Source organism: Symphodus melops (assembly GCF_947650265.1).
Source record: "Symphodus melops genome assembly, chromosome: 9".
Taxonomy (NCBI): domain Eukaryota; kingdom Metazoa; phylum Chordata; class Actinopteri; order Labriformes; family Labridae; genus Symphodus; species Symphodus melops.
Window position 1 is genome coordinate 6,188,308 of NC_136699.1, and position 20,422 is coordinate 6,208,729.

The following is a 20,422-nucleotide window of genomic DNA, read 5'->3' on the forward strand; positions in this document are numbered from 1 at the left end:
ATTAAAATATCACACTTGACTCATTCTCAAAATTAATGTGTGCACATGTCTGACGCATGAGTAAAGTGGGAACATTATGAATGTACACTCATCTTTAGCGAGTTTTAGTTTAGTCTATGTATTGTTTATACATGTATGCCAGATGAAAAGTTTTATAAATTACAGTGAATGAAACAAATCAAATCCAAGCATAGACATAACATATCTAAACATAACTGGTTGTAAATTAAACGTTATTTGATGGAAATTAAGTAAGTAATTGCATCAGCATGAAATCAAAGTTTGAGGTTTGTGATGAGTTTGTGCAAATCAGACTGAAAGAGGTGGAGACAATATCCACATTTGAAAGACAGGGAACAAGTAAAAGGGAGAAGAAAGTGTGAGGGGGAAAAAAGACTTTACTTTGATGTGCAATAGATAAGATAGTTTAACTTTAAAGATGGAGTGGGAACTGGAAAAAAAAGAGGAGGCGATTGGAGGAGGTGGTGTGTTTTTCTCAGTGAAGCGTATCACCTCAATCTGTCTCCTGCTCTCCTACAAGAGGCCTCTGCTCTCTGACTCCTCTCTCTCCTCCTCGGGGATCCACAATCCTCTCTCTTTCCACCCCTCATCTCCTTGCCTTCTTGGTCATCCCCTATTTTTCTTCCTCCCCCTCTCCAGTGGGTGATGATGGGGAGGCCAACGGTTCTCCTCCTTTTTTTGTCCTGGGAGTTTTCTGACTCCCAGGACAAAAAAAAAAAAACATGGAAAACTGGAAACTCTCGCCCGTATTAAAAGAGATTTTTTTTTCTTGAATTTGTGAAGCATCCAAAAATCCTAGACTCAGACATTTTCAGCAGCACTCAATGTTCTGCAGCTTGCAGCAACTGTCAAGTGTAGATAAACTCTTCATGTTCCATATTAATGAAGCATTGAGCGGACCGGCATTTTAGTATCACGTACAGAATGATTTGAAAAAGGGTACTGAAGAGAACTATCTTGGCAGGTGTTTTCTTAAGGAAGTACCATGGTGTTCACACAGGCCATACAGGTCATAGAGTCAGTGGTAGTTCAAGAAGTAAAGTGGTATTTCTATGAGTCTCTAAGTAGTTTCTAAAAGTCCTTAAGGGGGACCCTGTGGTCATAAGGGAGATGTGTGGAGGAAGTGAGGAAGCCCACCTGCCGTATGGTTTCACGGTTCACAGAGATGTTTCCATGGGTTAATGGTATGTTATTGTGTGAATCAGAGCTTTAAGGGGTTTCTACGGAAAAGTTCTTCCCTAGGAGTAAATGATGATGATCCAGAAGTCAGTGGTGAAATTAAATGGTTCGTATGGGATGTGAAGAGTTTCTCGGGTTTGAAGTAGTAGATCAGAAATGTTTTACGGATGGCCAGGGTGTAATGAAGCTACCAGGAACCTTTTTGGAGGTTTTAGAGGATCCTTTAGAAAGTACCAAGCTTGAATTAGCGTGGCCAGACAGTCGCTCAGGTCATTGAAGGAGCTTAGCAGTAGTGTCCAAAATAATTCCCTTTTCCCTAAGTGCATTCCTTGGAGAGCCCGTATTTCTCAGAGAGATAATGTTACTGGGTTTTTGCCTCTTTAGGGAGTCTGTCAGACTTTCTGCAGCACCTAGCGTTGTCCAGGAATCATTGAGGGGTTATTGAAATCATTAGAATGTTCCAATGGTTCTTGGAGAGGTGCAATTCCTGAAAGACTTAGGAGTCACTGCTGGGAACTTGTTGGTCGTGAAGACAGTTGGGTTGATGGCTCTTGGATTAAGATAAAGACACTTGAATAGGTTCTAAGGGTGAACTGGTGAGGTTCAGTGGGTTTGGAAGTAGGTTTTGTGGAACCAGATACAGTTCCTGAAAGGATCAGATCGTTCATAACGGTGGTCATCATCGGTGTGTCACCACTAGGTTCTAGATGTGGTAAAGTAAACTACTTGGCAAGGTGCTCGCAACCTTTTTAGTGGATCCCTTGGTTCCTAAAGGTGTTTGTGGGACACTGTAGAGATTCAAGTGGTCATGAAGAAAGGGATAATTTCTTCTCCGAGACGATGGTCCCTTGTGCCAGGATCAGTCTCTTAGAGGTAACATAGGATGAATGCAGTCGCCGTTGATGAGGTTCTTGTGGTGGGTGGTGGTATTCGAGATGTTCCAAGGTTCTGTTATGATGATCTCAGGGTTGTATGAGACAACAGGCAGTTCATTTCCTTTTTTGGCCGCTGCTTACTTTGCAAAAACCCAGTTTACTGACTAATCATAGGCGGAAGCGAGTGTTGGATACACACACACACACACACACACACACACACACACACACACACTCTCACTTCATGCACACTCTCATTAGAGCCTGTAGTGTTACACCACTTCATGCTGAGGAAAGAGGCTAAGTGTTCAAAGCCTTTCTGAGCTGAACAAAACACACGGACACACACACACACACCTACACACACAAACCACTCACAGCATTACATAATGATGTAAGCAGCAGTCCATAGTTTTGGAAGTGGGACACTCGCTGGGAGACGGTCTGACGAAACCACGGTCCTGAGGACGTGCGTGCACGTATAGTTTTTTGAGTGTATGTGTGTGTGTGTGTGTTTGTAGGTTCTTGCGTGTGTTCTTGAGTGTGTGTGTGAGTGTGTGTGTGTGTGTGTGTATATCTGCTCCTCATTAGCTCGTAGATAAAAGGAGTGTGTGGAGAGATAGAAGAGGTGATTCCTCCCTGTGGAACCATACCTCCCTCAATGTTTATTATTTGTATCGCTGAGCTTGTGCTGCGTTTCTGTGCGCGCGTGTGCTGTGTATGTGTGAGAGAGTGTGTGATGTCAAGAAGCTTTATAGTAACAAGCGGCGTTCTTTGGATGCCCTCTCTCGTCCCTAGGGGATGAGAGAGAGAGAGAGAGAGAGAGAGGAAGAGAGTGAGGGAGGTGGATTTATTTTTCCAGGTCTCTTGTTTATTTGAGCTTATCTGTGGTGGCTGCTGTACACTACAGAAGGTGTGTGTTGTGTGTGTGTGTGTGTGTGTGTGTGTTTGGCTGTAGCTGTAAATCAGAGCAGGGTCAGCATTCAACTGATGAACAACAGTGAGGAGCCTGCAGACTTCTTTCAGTGTAGTATTGAGATACAAGTAGTCTTCTATTTTATTTTATTTTTTTGGTGGAGGTTCATGGAGTTCCAGTTTTCTTTAAGCCATGATTTGAAATACACGTTCAAGGGCTTTCAAAGAAAATTAACAAAATGGTTCTATGAGATGGTCAATGAAATAAGTCAAACATCACAGAGGTCACTACTCGTCATGTACAATGTACTTGGTGTGCTTTGTAAAGGTACAATCAGAGCTTAAAGGTTTATTGTAGCAGTGAGGATTAATAAGCACTGGGTCCTTGTAAAGGTTCAAGGGGTTGCTAGAGATGAGTCAAAGATGACTGAAGGGTTTTAGGAGTCAGTGAACTTGAGACATACGAGTTTGGGTGTCACTTAGAAGTTTTAGCGCCTGTGACGACGAGCAGTGTTTCTTTTTTTCCACTGGCAGAGCTCCAGTTTTTGTGTACAAAACCAATACAATTGAGTTTCCCTTAGTCCCGTTTAATCAGAAACATTTCAGGACATTAAGGAGATTGAGGCACCAGAAATGCGACAGTGTCCTGGAAATGTTGTCCAGGGGGTGGGGACTTATTTACAATAATGCGTAACGATGTGTCACTTTAAGGGTTGAGGGGTTGCTGATCATATTACAGGTGTTGAAGTGCTGCTTGCTCGGGACTCCCTGAGACTGAACATGCTCTGTTTTTTTTATGTTCTTGTAAGCCCCATGACTTACTTACAGTCATAACTCTTCTTCAATACATAAGATAACTCTGGATCTTGTGTTATTTTTTGAATAAGCTGAGTGAACAGAACCATTTCTCAACATTTCCTTTCTTTACCAGTGGAGCTATCTTTGCCCTGTTCCTTTTACTGTTTTAACATTGAATATCAAAACCTTGAATGGTTTATAGGCTTCCATTTTATGAAGGTGAGCTCTTCACATGTTCAAGTGTCTCCACACAGTTATGGGTTTATTTGCTGACACAAAAAAACATAATAATACAAAAAAAATACTTGAACAAATAGGGGCTTTCGAAACCACATGTATAATCGCATTCATGAATATTCAGCACAACTGCTATGTGTTCTCTTCACAGGTTGAGCTTCTCTGCTCTTAAACTGCAGCTTGAATAAACTGTCAAACTGTCTTTTCTGTGAGCAAGACTTTTCTTTATTGGCATGGAATATAAAAGCTCTTGAAATATAAAATGCCTTCCTGCAGAGCGGACAAAAAAACAACAAAAAAAACCCACTAGATGCAGGCAACGATTGGGTTTTCATGATTGGACAGTATTGATCTGTAAGTCCTCTGAAAGTCTTTCTGACTAATCAGTGATGTTCGTTTTGGTCTTTAGTTCGTTTTTATGTGATTTTCAACATGTCAGGTTTGTTCAGATGTTGTCAGCTGTTCCCGTGGAGCTTGGATGCAGATAGGTTCAACATATGGTACAAGAAACCCATCAAAACTCCCTCCAAAAATAGCTCTTTAAAGTTTAAAATATTACCTCAGCCAAATAATATCTGTTTCTTGTTCAGTATGTCATTAGATCTGTGCTCAAATAGTCTTTAGCTCATTGAAATCTAAAAAAAAAAAGACATTCCTGCTTTCCCCACATTGTCCAGCCACTGAGTGCAAAGACAGTAAAAGGTTTAACTAAGCTTTTACCAGACCAACACTAAGGACATGTAGTTTATGCTTTATTAAGTTTTTGGTGCCAATATAATTTGTCACATTTCATATAGTATTGCGATTTGGCTCAAAAAGTTTACACACATTCCATACTTTAGGTATGTTATAATGTGAAGTGACTGATGGGAAAATACATATATGTGATATGCAAATACATTACCCAAACTAAGATTCAGGATACAAGTCTTTTGTTTGATACTATTAATTGTATGACACTATTCTTAACCAGGACACTATACTCGACTATTAGAGCTCCTCTCTGATGCCTAGCCATTCATGGCTAGGCATCAGAGAGGAGCACAAGTTTGAGCCTGAAAAAAAAAGCCTTGTGTCTTGATGTCTTAAAAAAATCTGTGTCATGTATTTAGACAAATATTGTGTGATAATGTGAGGGCCGAAAGTCACCGCTCAGCTCTGAAAAGGCTGCGAGTACCCGCTTCAGCACAGACCAAGCTAAAAGCGGCTCGTCTAAAGCCGCCTCCCGCCAGGTTCTGGCTTCGGGTAGTCGCCTCCGTTGGCGTTGGCAGCTGTTCCTGGTGGGCTCCGACTGCGTGGAGGCGGCATCTCCAGGACAGATGGCTGGCCGGAGGGGGTGAAGGCTGCGCAGGTTACCGTGACCCGTGGGAACCTGTCCAATGAGAGCATGGAAGCAGCGGGGGAGTTAGCCACAGGTCTGGTTGCTAGGCTAGTGTTGCATCATAGAAGCTAATGAACAGAAGCCAGCTGGAGTTGTGTTTGTGTGTGTGCAGAGGTGATGTCAGAGTGTTATTGTGAGAAAGAATTTCAGGTGAACACACATGCACAAACAAACACACACACACACACACACACACACACACACACACACACACACACACACACACACACACACACACACACACAGCAGGCTCCCTCGTGTGTTACTTTGTTGTTCTGATGTCCTGTTGTGACCCTCGGGGGACAGATTGCCATGGAAACAGGCAGACAGGTGAAAGTTAGACGCCATTATCAGTGTCAAGTTATGAGACACAAAAACAGCACGACTATTTGTCAAAAAAGTAACAAACTCCCGACTAATATAGATGTTGTGTTGCCTGTTTACGTGTTGTGTTTTTTTTCTTCTTTTATTTATTGTTTGCTTAGAAACAGTTGAATGTTTGCAGCACTTTGAGTCCAAGACAAATTTCACCAAGGGGACATTAAAGTATATCGAACCATATTGTATCCTATCGTAAAGGCGTCGTTTAACGTCTGTTTTGTCTCTTAAATCTTAATCATCAGAGGTAACTCAGATCAATATGCTGCTGAAAAAGCAAAATGAGCAAATTAATACTTTCAGTCATGTTTGATACTTCCAGTATTGCTTGCTAGATGAAAGGGAAGCAAGAAAACGTGACGCTATGTGTTTCGTTTATCTATTTATTCAATACCGATTTAAGTAACCTCATACCTTACAGGTATTTCCAGGTAAAACTTTAAGTTCCCCCCACCTCTCTCTTAGCTCCACCCTGATCTCGTGCTGTCACTCACTCGATTAATCTTTTAACTGAAAACTTCCCCCTCAGAATTGAACTTGTTGCCGGAGGCGGAGGCGTGTTCTCGAGCGTGTAGATTAGCCGAGGCTTAAGGTGTGTGCCGGTCACATGCTGCTGCTCCACGTTACAGCCCCCTGATCGCCCATTAAGCCCCGCAGATTAATGCTCTCAGTAATTAATGAGCAGCTTAGCGGCAAATCACAGAGTGGACCAGCTCGTCTAAACTGATATTGTTTCTCATTAATGATGAAACCAGGAACGTAGTCGAGCATTTCCTGACCCGTCACTCAACGTGCCGACGATGATCGCTACCAGTCGCTCTGTATTAGCAGAGTTAGCGCTAACTGCTGCTGTGGAGCTGCAGAAAGGCCGACGTTGACTTTTTTGAGTAAAAGTACATGATACAGGTGATTAAGCAACTTACACTGACTAACGCGTGCAGACTGAAATGAAGAGGCAATTTCTGATAGGAACCTGACTCTTGAGGTGCAGGGGTGGACTTCCACATCCACATTTTATTGATTTCATGGTTTATCATGGGGACGGATACAGTATCAGAGACCAACTAAAAAACAGCAATCCAATGCAAGTACCATAGAGTTTATAAGAGATGCTAATCAAAACACTCATACCATGCAGGTTCAGAGTGAAATCGTCTTTTTTTTCTGATTGAAAGAAGGTAATTCATGCTTTCATTTAATCTCTAATACACCTTTCACACCTCTCTCGTATATAATTCAAATATGTTTGTAAGTCTTTGGAAACGTTAAATCTTTGCATGATATCTTGCACCTTCCTGCACAACTCCATTGCACCTTTTTATTTATATGTTGCTGTTAATATTATCCCATTAATACATTACGTTAGTACTATTTCATGAAGTCAAAATGAATATACTTATGTTTCATAGATTTTTACGTCTTTTTTGCTGTTAATTGTTTTTGCACAAAAGCAGATACAAAGCCCTCAAGCTTATATAGCAGTGAACCTCATTCACATTGTGATACTTTTATGACCCATAAAGGTCAAGCATCTCACTATTTTGTTGATTTCTTGGCTGTTTAAGGATAGAGGAGCCTAAGATCCTCTGGCAAAGAGCGTTTAAAAAAAAAAAATAGATATATTTCATAGTCCAGACTCGAGACTAAAGCTCACTGAGCTTCTCTTATCGGACTCATTACTCTGCAAGAAGAAAACAACGCTGTGTTGGTGTTGAAATCAAGGCCTGTTTTTTGAGGTAGATGTACTTTTTACACACACATTGAGCATTTCATCTGTCTCTCTTGGAGTCTGTGTTTCCTCCTGCTCAGATTTAAAGCTCCATTATTCTCTCCTCTCGGTCAGAGAGCAGAAAGCAGGAAAGGAGAGGAATCCTCCCCTTTGGCAGATTTACATAAGAGTTACTTTCCTCCAGATAACCACCGACTTCACTCACTCTCTCTGCGCAGGAACTATAGCACTGCTGTTCAACTGTAATTGTGCAAACACTGTGCTGTTAATTATAGTAATGCAGTTTTTCTTCACTGGAGATCTTTAAAACAAGGACAGCTGCATCACTTATACTGTACAATCAGATGACTTCTAACAGTCGACAAATGAAATACCACTGATAAGAAATGGTTGTTATGTCAAGGCGTGTAGATTCAGAAGCCATCTTTGGGTACATTTTTAATGTGACTGGTTTAAATCCTTGTCTAAGTATCTTGAGATGAATGGTCACATCTGCCTTTGTTTTGCATCATTTTGAACACACTTCTCTTAATAATAGTCTGGTATGTTGCTCAGGGTTTAGCATCTGGACAGCCTCTACTGTTTAAAATAAAGCTGTGGGTCTCTGAACAGATCTTGACCAAACTGCAGGAGTTTGTAGACCATTGAAGGAGACTCCAGGGAGACCAGAGAGGTGAAGAGGTCAATAAAACTGCCTTTATGTGATAGTAAAGAGAGTTTGTTGAAGTGTAACAAGCTTAATGTCAACTGAGGCTTCTTTAGCTGTTCCCAACAAGTGTTAAACCAAAGAAAAAAAAGCTTTTGTTTGAACCTTTACACATACCAGATGTAATTTTAAACGTGTTATATTTGTGCAAAACTCCAAAACATCCAAATCACCCATTACAAGTAAAGAAAACACAACCGTTCAGGCATTATCGCTTCTTTAATCGACTCCTGGCGGCACCATGCCCCTGAGCAGCAATCATCCAATCAGAGCTGAGCAACGGTAACTATGTATGGTACTGACACAGTGTGCATGGGGCCCTATAATCATAATAATTAACTTCATTTATGCAGCAATTTCCAGAGGCAAAAAAGTGTTTTATATTGTTAAACAGGAATAAACACAGTTTAGGGTAAAATTGGGACATTAAAATAACACTGAAATAACCGTGAGCAAAACAAAGAAATAAAACTTTGGACGACAAACAGAAATACTCTCATAAAACAGATCACACACTTTATCTTGTTTTTTGTTTTAGTCATGTTTTATCACCAAAATCAGGAACCATTTTTGCCAAACTCCACAGTATTCTCTTTGAAAACACAAACATTAAGGGCATAAATCTTCTTTGGGTTTTATTCCTGTTGTTTTCTCTCTCTTGTGTAAACACACCCTTCAGCCATTGTGCTAGAATGAGTCACATTTTGTGCATTTTAGATCAATTGTTCTACACGCAATGTCATGTTTGCACTTATCCTGTGCAGATGACTGAGCCATGTTTGCACATTTTCGTTATAAAAATCTGTTGAAAGTTTCAAAAGTCAACTGGAGACTTCAAGCAACCCATTAGACTTCTTATTAGCTTGGACTTGCTACCTCCTGCTGCCTTACATTGCATCCTCACTGAATGAAAAGCAAGCAACAAAATCAGTACGTTTGCACAGTGGTCGATGAAAATAATCAAACTGGTGACTTTGCTTTGAGCTAAACTTTCTGACTAAAGTTCAGCTCTTCAGAACTTCCACACTCCATTTGATCTGCTGAGTCCCTTTGCACCTTTAAGAAAAAGTTAAAGACCCATCTCTTCAAGCGATACCTACAAGCTTAATGATGATGATAACAAATGTCCCGATATTATTGATGACGATGATAATGACGATGGTTTCGATATTGTTTGTTGTTGTTGTGCTTTGCACTGGATAGTTCAAGTGAACTGTCGAGGAACTAAAATGTTCTTGTAGCGTCAGTGTCCTAAAAACAACCTAATTGCTAACCATTGTTGGTTACGTATATTGTGAGTCCTTTCCTGCAAAGAAGCATCTAAATAGTACACAATAAGACGTGTTGTCTGTTCTAAAAAAAGACACATTTAGGATGATTACAAGCTCATGCTTATCTCGAGGTGTCCCATGTCCGGTCTGATATTTGACTTGTACCTGCTCTGTTTCAATGTCCATCGTTTAAAAGAATCAGAGTGGACGCAGGTCTTTCTATGTTGTGTTCTGCATTGCATTTGCCGAACGTTTTGTTTTCTGTCATGACACAGTGTTCATCTTCCAGGGACAGTTATCATTGCAGTCTGCAAAATCAATATGTGTTTGCTAGAAATAAGAGAGCACTTTTCTGTTGTTGAATCAAGGACCCCACATTCAACTGTATAGAGAATGTGAGTCAACTGTTCTTCTCAGCTTGCAGAAAAGTGCATAGTGACCAAACATTTGTCACAATCTATTGCTCCATTGAAAGGAAAACCCTTTGCATAAGCCACTCGAAATACAAAATATGATATACGTGTAGCTACAAAAGGTGAAAGGCAGGTCCAGTATGTACCTGGCTCTGTGCATCACCTGTTGCCATGCAGAGGATGACTCCTCTGTTATGTATCATTATGCAACCCCGCTCTGTTCAGTATCAGTAAAACTGTGATGTGATGTCAAGTAGCCTTGTGATCTGAGGCGGCGTTTGACCGGGCGGCGTCACCTGAACCTGCTCGCTCTGTGGCCACCCTCGGCTTCCTCACCAACCTGAGCATGCCAATTATCCCGCCTCAGTCCATCCTCCAGTGATGAAAGAGTGTGACGATAGGAGACCTTTATTCATATTCATCCGTCAGGTAATCTCTCTGCGCGGCAGGAACGACCACCGGACCTTCCAGCCAATTAGGGAAGCTGGTCTGAATGCAGGGTGGTGGGGCAGGGTTCAGTCAGGGCTGTTGTCACGGCAACGCGCGCTTTGATGTTGCCGTGGCATGTGAGGCAAGGGTGGCAGATGGGAGCAGACAAAGAGGAGAGGGAGGGAGGGATGGATGGAGGAGGAGGGAGGTCAGAGAGAAGAGGAGCAATGAAGGTACACTGACGACCATGAAGATGAAGTCCCTGCCCCCTTCGCTGTACAGAAAGTTGACAGCGGGATGACGTCCGGGCCCCACTTGGCCCTGAGCCTTTCCTTTACAGGATTGGGACGAGATTAGAAGGGGGTTTCTCGGAGGGGAGACGTCAGATGAACAAAACCGGACGGCTAATCCATAGCGACCCCCTGCTAATCCACTTATTTGCCAGGTATTAAAGTAGTGATCCTTCCAAAGTTAATAAGCCCCCCCACCCTATTCCATCCCTCTTCAGACACAGAAGGAGGAGGAGGAGCAGGGCTCTCCTCTTCGTCTCAACATCAACAAAACAAATGCTTTGTTTTCTGTGGGTGAACGAAACCTCAAAAACAAAGCCAGACTCCACCCAGTGTCTGTTTTTTTTTTTTTTTTTTTTAAACAAATGGAGGTCGTTTATCTGCATGCTACGTTTTATTTACATTTTTACTGAAGACGCTGAAGATGTAAAAGATAACTTGGGTGTAAAATGACAAACAAAAAAATCATGAGCATATAAAAAAAAAAAAAAAAGGCCTTTTGGTTTGTAGAGTGAACTCTCATAAAACATCCTGTAGCTGCACGTTTCAAGAGAAAAATCTGAACATTCACTCGATCAAGATATTGCAGCAGAAATGTCTGGAGGGTCTGACATTTAACTATGTTGACGTTTTTGTTTGTTTTTGACGAGTCCTCTCCATATCCTAAGGTTTTCGCACGTCTGTGAAGATATGAGTTCATATGTGTGAAAGACAACTAATGAGGATCACTTATGAACAAATTCCAGATAATTCAAAAAAGGTTCTGTCAGTTATCAGACAGATTGATCCTATAAACCAATTAAAACATTTCAGCAAGTATACAGAATATAAAACATTCCTGCTTGAAGTGGAAACATGCAGAACACAGAGTCAAAAAAGAATGAATAAAGAACTTAAAGAGGGGAGGAGGTCAGAGGAGGACAACAAGCAGTAAAGAGGGTTGAAAGGAAAAAAGAAGGAGAGACGGAGGACGGAGGGATTAGACGGATGCTGGCAGGTAATCCGGGAGGAGGAGGTCGTTAGCCGGAATCGAGCTAATTAAAATGTGATTTGTGCTACAAGCAGCTTACAGCCTGCTGCACGAGAAGAAGGAAGACACCAAGAAAAGACAAAAGGAGAGGACTGCAGCTGACACGAGAGAGCCAAATGTCATGTATTTAGGCCAGAGTGCCCTTTGACTCTGTGTCTGTCTGCCTCTGAATAGATGGAGGGATGAGCATGGAAGCATGGCAAAGAAAGAGAAAAAACACCTCCTGCTATGTTATGTTGTGGATCTGTTGCTTATTTGAAAAATGGATGCAAACATTGTGCCAACATCCTGTCGAAATGGTTGCTTGGTTAGATTTGATTTTGCTGATTCAGTTTCCATGTTTTGTTGTTTTTTAGGGGGACCGTGAGTGACCATACACTGGTCGGATAGTTCAGTGTTTATACTATGACTGTGATGATAAAATAGAGAGGTGCTCCTCTTTTTCATGACCGGTCAATTTCACCCCGCTGTCTGCTCCTTCACGTGACATCCAGCGAGTTGTCCTATTCTGTTTCTTTTTTTCTGCATCTTATCGAGAAGGTGACCCGCCCTCACCTCCACTCTCTTCTAGTCAGAGCTGTGTCGTCACAGCCTTTCGGAGATGATGAGCTGGAAAGGGAAGGGAACACTTTTTATTTTTTTCTGGTTTACAGTGAAGTCCAGACTCAGCAGATATGATGCAACAAGTGATGTTTATAAAAAAAAATGTTTCCTCTCAGTAAAAAGCTCCTAAAATGTCCTGTCACTGTCAGACACTCTGCTGAAGAAATAGTGTTGTGATGAGTTTTGAATCGTTAGAGAGAGAGGCAGATTTTCTCTCAAAATGAACGCTCAACGTGTCGTTTGAATGGAAGCAAACGGCACAAGCCTAGAGATGGAATTGGCGCAGTTTCGGGAGCATTTCACCTTTTTTGCGAGTTCTTTCGGAATAAGACGGTGTCTTTGTCGAACTTTTTAGTATTATTATCAGGCTGCGTAATCCTTTTGAGTCAGGCCCGACATGTTTCATAACAAGACTTATGTGTTTGTGAACGCGAAAGTCTCGCTAAGAGGATGCCTGCCATCTGTTGGGACACGTATTACCAAACGCCCCTTTGGCTTGTATTTGAGGGTAGGAGCATACGACCTATGTGCTCATATTGGTTGGAGGACTTGTTTTAAATCTTGAGGGAGTGAGTCATACCTGCTGCTGGTTTTAATGAGCTCCTCCGGTTCTTTACCATCAACACTCTGAAAGTCAAGACAGGAGCAGAACTTTCATGTATTGACCCGTTAAACCCCCGTGGTTAATCGAAACATCTCTCCTGTTTGTGACGGCGTTGCTTTTTCAGTGTGTAAGAGCAGAAATATAAAAGGACAAAGATATTGTCCTTCATGTCAGTACTTATAGAAGACCGCTGCTTTTGTCCGGTAAATGTGTGACCTTCCTCAGCCGTGTGGATTTGTGAGAATAAATCCTCAAAATGCACGCTTGAGTATAGAGCTCAGTTCTCTGTATCGTAATTTGAGTTAACGTCTAATAATTCAACGGCACTTCATAAATAAACGCGTCTTAATGACTTCTGCATTTCCTCCTCGTGGAAATCTGGAGATGCAGGGATGAGCGATGGCAGCGGAGGTGACGTCAATGCCAATTAAAAGACGAGTACAGATAAAACACTGTGTGGTGCGTTCACTCCCGTGTCATAAAATCTGAATTTACAAGCTGTTAATAATTTTTCAGTTAATTTTTTTCCCTCCCACCGTCCAAAGACAAGAGTGTGCGTGGTTGTTTATAGCTCTGTGAACGCCGCCAGCATCCCATTACAAGATATCACAGGCGGATTTTTCATCACTGTTTATTCATTTTCATCCCATTTTTTAAAAATCATTTATTTTTCCTTTTGATTGAATCTTTCTCCTCCTCCTCAACTTGGAAGCAGTTAGATATTGAATTCTGAAATGTTTCTGTGTTGTATTGATTTCTGCTTTCAATTCTGAGCAGACGGCTTCGACGTGTGTGTGTGTGTGCGCCATTATACATTCTACTCTCTGTCTTTTCTGCTGATTCACTTGTATTATTCATTCACACTGTGTGAAGTCCACTGTTAACCAGTCACATAGAGGTTATGCGGTCACAGGTTGTGATACCTGTTCCATAATTCATATGAAACGGACAGGATGGCGAGCTAACCACTTTAACAGGTGGTGTTTGGTTTACCATTCAAAAGTTCCATCTTAAAATCATACGAATCCCAAAATGATGTCATGTCTGCTCGTCATTTGCATATTTATTTGCCCACTTCCTTCATTGTTTTCTCCACACCTAAGAAGATGTTTACTCGAGCTTTCCCGACTGAAAAAAACAACAACACATTTTTCAGTTTACTTCATCCCCCTGATGAATGCAGCGTTAGCAGCTCGCTGTAGCTTTAAATAAGCACAACCAAATGTAAATGAACTGACAGCTGAAATAAGTCTCCAGCAAACAGAGTATTCCTCATCTTTGAGTCACTTTCACTTCAAACACAATAATACTTTTTACTGGTTAAGTTCTTTAAAAGATTTAGCGATTAAGTAGGAATCAACAAACAGGATCCAGAGAGTATTTAAGGACGGACTGGCGTGTAGGTTTGTTTCTGCTCTTTGGAAGTTTTGATAGATCCCAGTCAACAAATGAAGAATCTTACCACCCTTGCAGTAAGTTCCTGCCACCCTGCTGGTCCACACAGTTGCTCTGGGCGCTCCCTGCAGCCTTTCAAAAACAGTGAATTTAAATGGAACGCTGCTTGAGTAAATATTTATAACATTTTCAGGGAAGCTGTGCATCAATCTGCTCTTCTAACCTCATTATCATGTGGCGGTATTGTCAGTTTGACAACACCAGACGAGATGCTCGCCTGTGATAGATGCTCTGTGAACTCCTCTGCACGCTGGAGGTGGACGATCACATTAACAAACTATTGTACTTTTGCAATCTGCAGATACATGTGCGACTTCTGCAATGCAGTGTGAGTGTTGATACATGTCAAAATAAGCATCATCTTAAAAGGCACATTTAAAGTACACCGGTTTTCCAATAATAATAATAAAAAAAAGGACGTCACTAAAAAAAGAATGACGGAATGATTGTGGAGAATGGATGTAAGTATAAAATGGAGACTACTATAACTTATTGAATTATCATAAATTAGCTTTTCACGTCTCAGGGAATGATCCCTCACCACTTCGTTTCCCTTTGTTAGCGGTTTATTTAATTTCTAATCACATGATGGGGAATTTATGTTTGGAAATGTTTTCTTTCCCTTTACATCCTGACGTCTCCTCCACCTCTGCTCTGCTCGGAGTTGATTCTTTCTTTTTTTTTAACTGACTGGATTAGAAACATTCAGCTGTATTCTCCGCTGAGTTGGACTGAAAAGCGAGCGAGGCTCAGCGAAACAGCTTTTGAAAAAAACAAACATCTTTTAATCATGCTGCGAGCACGCAGGGACTGTCAGAAATAACATTAAAGCGAAGGGGAGATGAACTAAACGGAAAGCGGAGTGCTGTAATTGTCCTTTATTGGACGTTATGAGTCGTTTCTGTCATCCTCACAGTCGACCATACAACAGGCACAAGGAGGCCAGCAGATGAGGCGTCCTGCAGCATACACACACACACACACACACAGGTTGATCCAGGGTCCTGTTGCCGACCTTGGCAGCTACACGATGGATCGGCTTCCTGTGATCCGCTCTCTGTGATTGGATTAAGCCGTCATCCGCCGCGGATGATCTGCCCGTCCACCCACACAACAACAGCCAGATCCTTGCCGCTCCCCCTGATCACTAAGCAGATTTGACGGACAATGGCATTATGCCTCCACCACATGTCTTTCATTAACGTGGGTGAAGAGGCAGAGGGGCAGAGAAGGAGTGGGGGGGGGGGGGGGGGGGGGGGGGGGGGCAGGTAAATCAGGCCAGGCTGCTACGTTCTGGACGCTTGACAAGGTTCCGATCAGTTTTGCTTTCGTGCTTAACAATCGCTCTGAGCCCCTGATGGAGGGCAAGCTTTAAATATAGAGCTGAGCTGTCAGTCAGACAGCGGCTGATTAATGGCTTAAAGACACAGAGCCAAAAAAAACCCATCTCTGCTTTTAACTCTCACATGTGAGGACACACTGCATCCTTTTGTTGTGCATCATTATAACTAATGATTTAGGACAAAACTGAAAATCATTGTGGGCTCTGACAACCCGTGACAATGCATTATTCCCTCTTTTTTTTTTTTTTTCATTTAATACGAAACAATGAATCATAAACAATCAACCTTCATAGTAACGGCCTACAGCGGGGGCATTACAATGTGTTTTGCGGCCACGACAAGAGAAAGCAGGATGTTTGGCAGCTTGATACAAAACCACAAACCACCACAGCAGTTTCAGCTCAACATTTTCACAGAGTGCAAGAGCAGAAAAAAAAAAACTGACCAAAGGGTCATCACAATCACAACAAGTTCACGCTGTAATACTCCTTGAGTATTTTTTTTTTTTGCCTAGATGTTCACTTTAGGTTTTGGCTCTGATATTAAGTGTGTCTTGCAACAGCATCTCCTAACTGCACCCAACGTGAGCAGCTGGATTCTATTGTTTCCTAGTGGAGTGTCCTATGTGCTCACATGCACACACTGTTTTGCTTCCCCAACGCCCCGTTTCTAGTTCTCTCTCTGACGCTCCGGTCGACTGATAAGAGTCACTTAGGGAGGAGGCTCTACAAGGCCCTGGCGCTCACTTTTCTCCCATGGTGGAGCTTTTTAAGCCTGTTTTACAAAGTGGAGAGAGCGGATCATTTGAGTGCTGTCATTTAAATCAACTGCTTGTCAATACAACAGCACCACACTACGATTTGTCTCCCTTCAATAGGAAAAGCTTTGAAGTTCACGGAATGATATATTTAATGGATGCAGGGTGGACAGTGAGTCGTGTGCTGTTAGGTAACAGTGTTAGATGCATTATAGGAACCAAGACGTCAAGTCACGTCAGCCTCTTTTCTTTGACTTTAGCTTTTTTTTTTTTTATGTGTCTCCAGTGATCTGTTTGTTAGATTTTAATACAAGCAATATTTCTGATTAGTTTGAGAGAAGTTTTTGACAGAAGTGCATGGAGAAGCTGCTCACATCTTGGCAATGCTGCTGAAAATGAAACATCATCAGTGAGGGTTTTAAAGTGGCCTACCTGGGCCATTCCTTTGCATAAACGGGAGTCAAAATAAAAAAAAAGAAGGTACAAACCCTAATAGGATCCCAACAGAGGTAGACCTTTTTGTTAAAGACTAAGAAGCGTTTTTAAAACCTGTAAGAGCCCTTCAGAGCTCCCTGTACAGCCACCAGACTCCATTGACAAAAATGTTAATTTTACCTCTGAGATCACAGGAGAGTGTCTCCTGCAGTCTTGGTCAAGTCAGTTGTTTTTGTGCCTCTTTTAAATTCTTTTTAAGTTTGGACTAAATTAAATATTTGGGTAATGTACTATAACAAATAAACCAACCATATGAGGCAGCAGTAGACAATCAACTCCTAGAATGTGTATGTCAGAATTACTATATATGTCAATGGTGTTTGGTGGCTTTGAAGAAAGTACTGTATCAGCTGTTTTAAACCAACAACAATGATGATTTATAGTTTCGTGTCCCCATAGGAGGACCACAAAAGCACCTTCTAACAGCAGGAACATATTGAGAAAGGGGAGAATTTTTATTTTGCTCCTCCAGCTGCTCTGAGCATGCTCAGATTGTTGTAGTGACTCTGGTTTTGTGCCACGGAGGTTTAGAGATTTTAGGATATAAAAAGCAAGAAATCGATGGGAGCAGAGACCCTCAGCAGCATCAGCAGGATCACTGAAACCTGTTTGAATCTGCAGCAGAGACCAGACTAAGACACAAGTATGTGGACACACCCCGAGGGCATTAATACGCTGCTTTAACAGCCTCCACTCTGCTGACATTTAGTCCAGGTCATGTTTTCTTCAGTACTGTTGTGTGTTTAGGACGGATAAACAGAGGAAGGGTCCCAGCAGAGTTCACGTCCTGTTCTTGACTCTTGACCGACATGAAGTCTCTGGTAGTCAGACTGCAAACCCAACATGTTAACAATTCAACACATCCACAACAGCAGAGCAGTGTTTGGTGATTCTGTACGCGCTCAGTGAGCTCTCCAGCCCAAGGCCGCCGCTTTCATGGCCTCGAATCCAGAAAATCCCCTGAACCGGCTGAGAGTTTCAGGAGGTAGGACAGGAAATCTCAGAGGAGAGGAGGGCGAGGGAAAGAGAGGTAGGAAGAGTAACAACAGAAGTGAGTCAGAGGGGCATGAGAAGAAGGTGGTAAATAATAATGACAACAAAAAAAAGGAAGGGAGGCAGGGGAGAGAAGGAGAAGGGGGGACATTTTGAACATAAGGAAAGAGAGCAAAATGAAAGACTGGAGGAGGAGAGAGATAAGAAGAAAACGGAGAGATAAAAAGGAGAAGCCCAAGAAAAGGAGTCAAGAGGTTAATGAAAGGAAGGTAAAAGTGTAAGCGGAGGAGAAGAGGGAGGTCTAACAGAAAATGTTGCAGGAATAGACTATAAAACAAGAATAAAGAGGATAAATGGAGATTTAAAGAAGGAGGGAGGAAGTGAAGGAAGCAATCAAGGGACAGGGAGGAGAGGGTGAAGGAGAAGTGGATAATCACAATGGCGAGGGAGAAATGGGTGGAGGAATGGAGGAGAGGCAATGTAGGAGGAAGGAGGAGACAAAAATAAAGGCAATGGATAACAGTGATGATGGGGATGAGAAGGAAACAGGAGGGAGAGAGAAGTGTTTGTGTGTGTGTGTGTGTGTGTGGGGGGGGGGGGGGGGGGGGGGGGGGGGGGGTTAGAGACAATAACAAGAGCAAAATAAGGGGGGTGCTTATTCCATTTTTTGGGGGATTTTGCATCTCGCAGCCCATCTGCCAGCAGGAGGCGCTGGGCTCATCCTGGATCAGACCATATGTTAGAGATTTGGCTGCTGACCCTGAAAATGACACATTGTACTAACAGACACACAAACACACACACACACACACACACACACACACACCCACACATGGAATCTGGTGATAGTGTTTTTCATTTTGTAAGACATTCAGAACTGCTATTTATTTTTTCTTAAAGGACATCTATTATGCTGACCCATATTTAAACATCCATCTGACATGTTAACTGTCCACAGTTGTCGCTGGACGTGGTTTGCTGCTGCTGCTCTGAACGAGACATTTCAAGAACTTCCAGAGACATGTCGGAACCACACGTCAGACTGTAATTTGATGAATTGTTGTTAAAAATGTAAGGTGTTTATCATCTGGAGGGAGGAGAACTGCGCTTTTTGCAATCTTTGGCGATCCTGCAGAGATAGTGATTGTGTTAATCCATATAAATGTGCTGAAAATAATCCAGAATTATATTCTTTGTTGCACTCTGCACAGTTAACTACCTTACAATGTAGCTGTACTGTAGCTGACTGTACAACTGCAATATGACATAAAAGGCAAGCTAGCAGAATCACCTGATTACACACAGACACACACAAACACACGTGTGCGCTCTCTGCAGTGTCAGTGTTGGTTAGCAACAGGAACATCCGTCATGCTGCAGCATCACTGAGGACCAGAAGTCAAAGGTCAGAGGTCATTGAAGGAGACAAGGACGGAGCCAGGGGCAGCACACACACTCACTTAATGACACACACACACACACACACACACAGTCCCTGATGTCATGGTCACCTCCCCTGCAGCAGAACAATGTTTCCTCCCCCAGAGGACGACAAAGTCACAACTCAACAACCTTTTTTCCTTCACTCATCTCCTCTATTCTTTCCTATCCTCTTCCCTCATCCACTCACCTTCTACAAATCCTTCTCTTACATCGTTTCCTTTCCTCCTTGTCCTTATACTTTCCTCCCGCCTTTTTCACCCCCTCTTTCCTTCCTTCCTCGTGACTCTCTAGTTCCTGTTAATTGGTTGTTCATAGAAGAAGCTTGTTAAACTCATTAGCTGTTCAGAATGTGGTTGAGCCTCGCTGACATTGGTGTCTCTCTCTCTCACACCACCAGCTGTTTCTCCAGATGTACCTCCCCTCTCTCTCTCTCCCTCCCTCTCTGTCATCAGCTGCTCTTATATTTTCGAAGATTTGTTCAGACTTAAAAGCGGGTCAACAGCTGCAACATCCTGTTAGCTAGTTTGTTGTTATTGTGTGCTTCACAAATATTGGGTTAAGTGCAATCTAATCATGTAAAGCACTAAAGTCACACAAACGTATGGCAATGATCAAGGCTGCAGTAAACCGACTCTTGGGTTCTGTGAGGTATAACAAAGCTGTCAGTCAGAGTTTTGGACGACTCCATTGTTCCTGAAGGATCCCTAAATGCATTTTCTCTGAACAGGATGCAAGAACGATCGGTGCATCTAACGATTGGTAAAGCCAGCATGTACCAGATCGTATAGGAATCCCTCTTGGAATTTGTATTTGGGAATGTTCAATTTATTCATTAATAGTCATGATTTTACATGGGTAAAAATGCCAGAGTTAGCCAAAACGCTACTTTTCATCTGTAGTCCCCTGACCTGGATGTCAGAGATCTTTATATTTAAAGGGGGGGGGGTGGTCTGGTGCAAGTCTGACGACACTGGTAGTATTTGCATTTTTTTTTTTTAACCCCATCCGCCTCATTGTATCCATTGAAGCTGTCTGTTTCGTTGACTCTGTTTCAGGCGTAGGGGTCACATAAGTTCT

General features: G+C 42.2%; 1 protein-coding gene and 1 long non-coding RNA gene across 3 annotated transcripts in view; one reads left to right on the top strand and one right to left on the bottom strand.

The window, feature by feature from the left end:
• Positions 1 to 20,422, top strand: part of LOC306829236 (protocadherin-1-like) — a 183,507-nt gene that overhangs the window by 103,565 nt on the left and 59,520 nt on the right. The gene's annotated exons all lie outside the window — the stretch shown is intronic.
• Positions 1,217 to 5,035, bottom strand: LOC306829241. Its single transcript, XR_013779846.1, has 2 exons — positions 4,755 to 5,035; positions 1,217 to 4,660 (listed from the first exon to the last, which is right to left on the bottom strand). It is a non-coding gene; the product is annotated as an uncharacterized lncRNA (long non-coding RNA).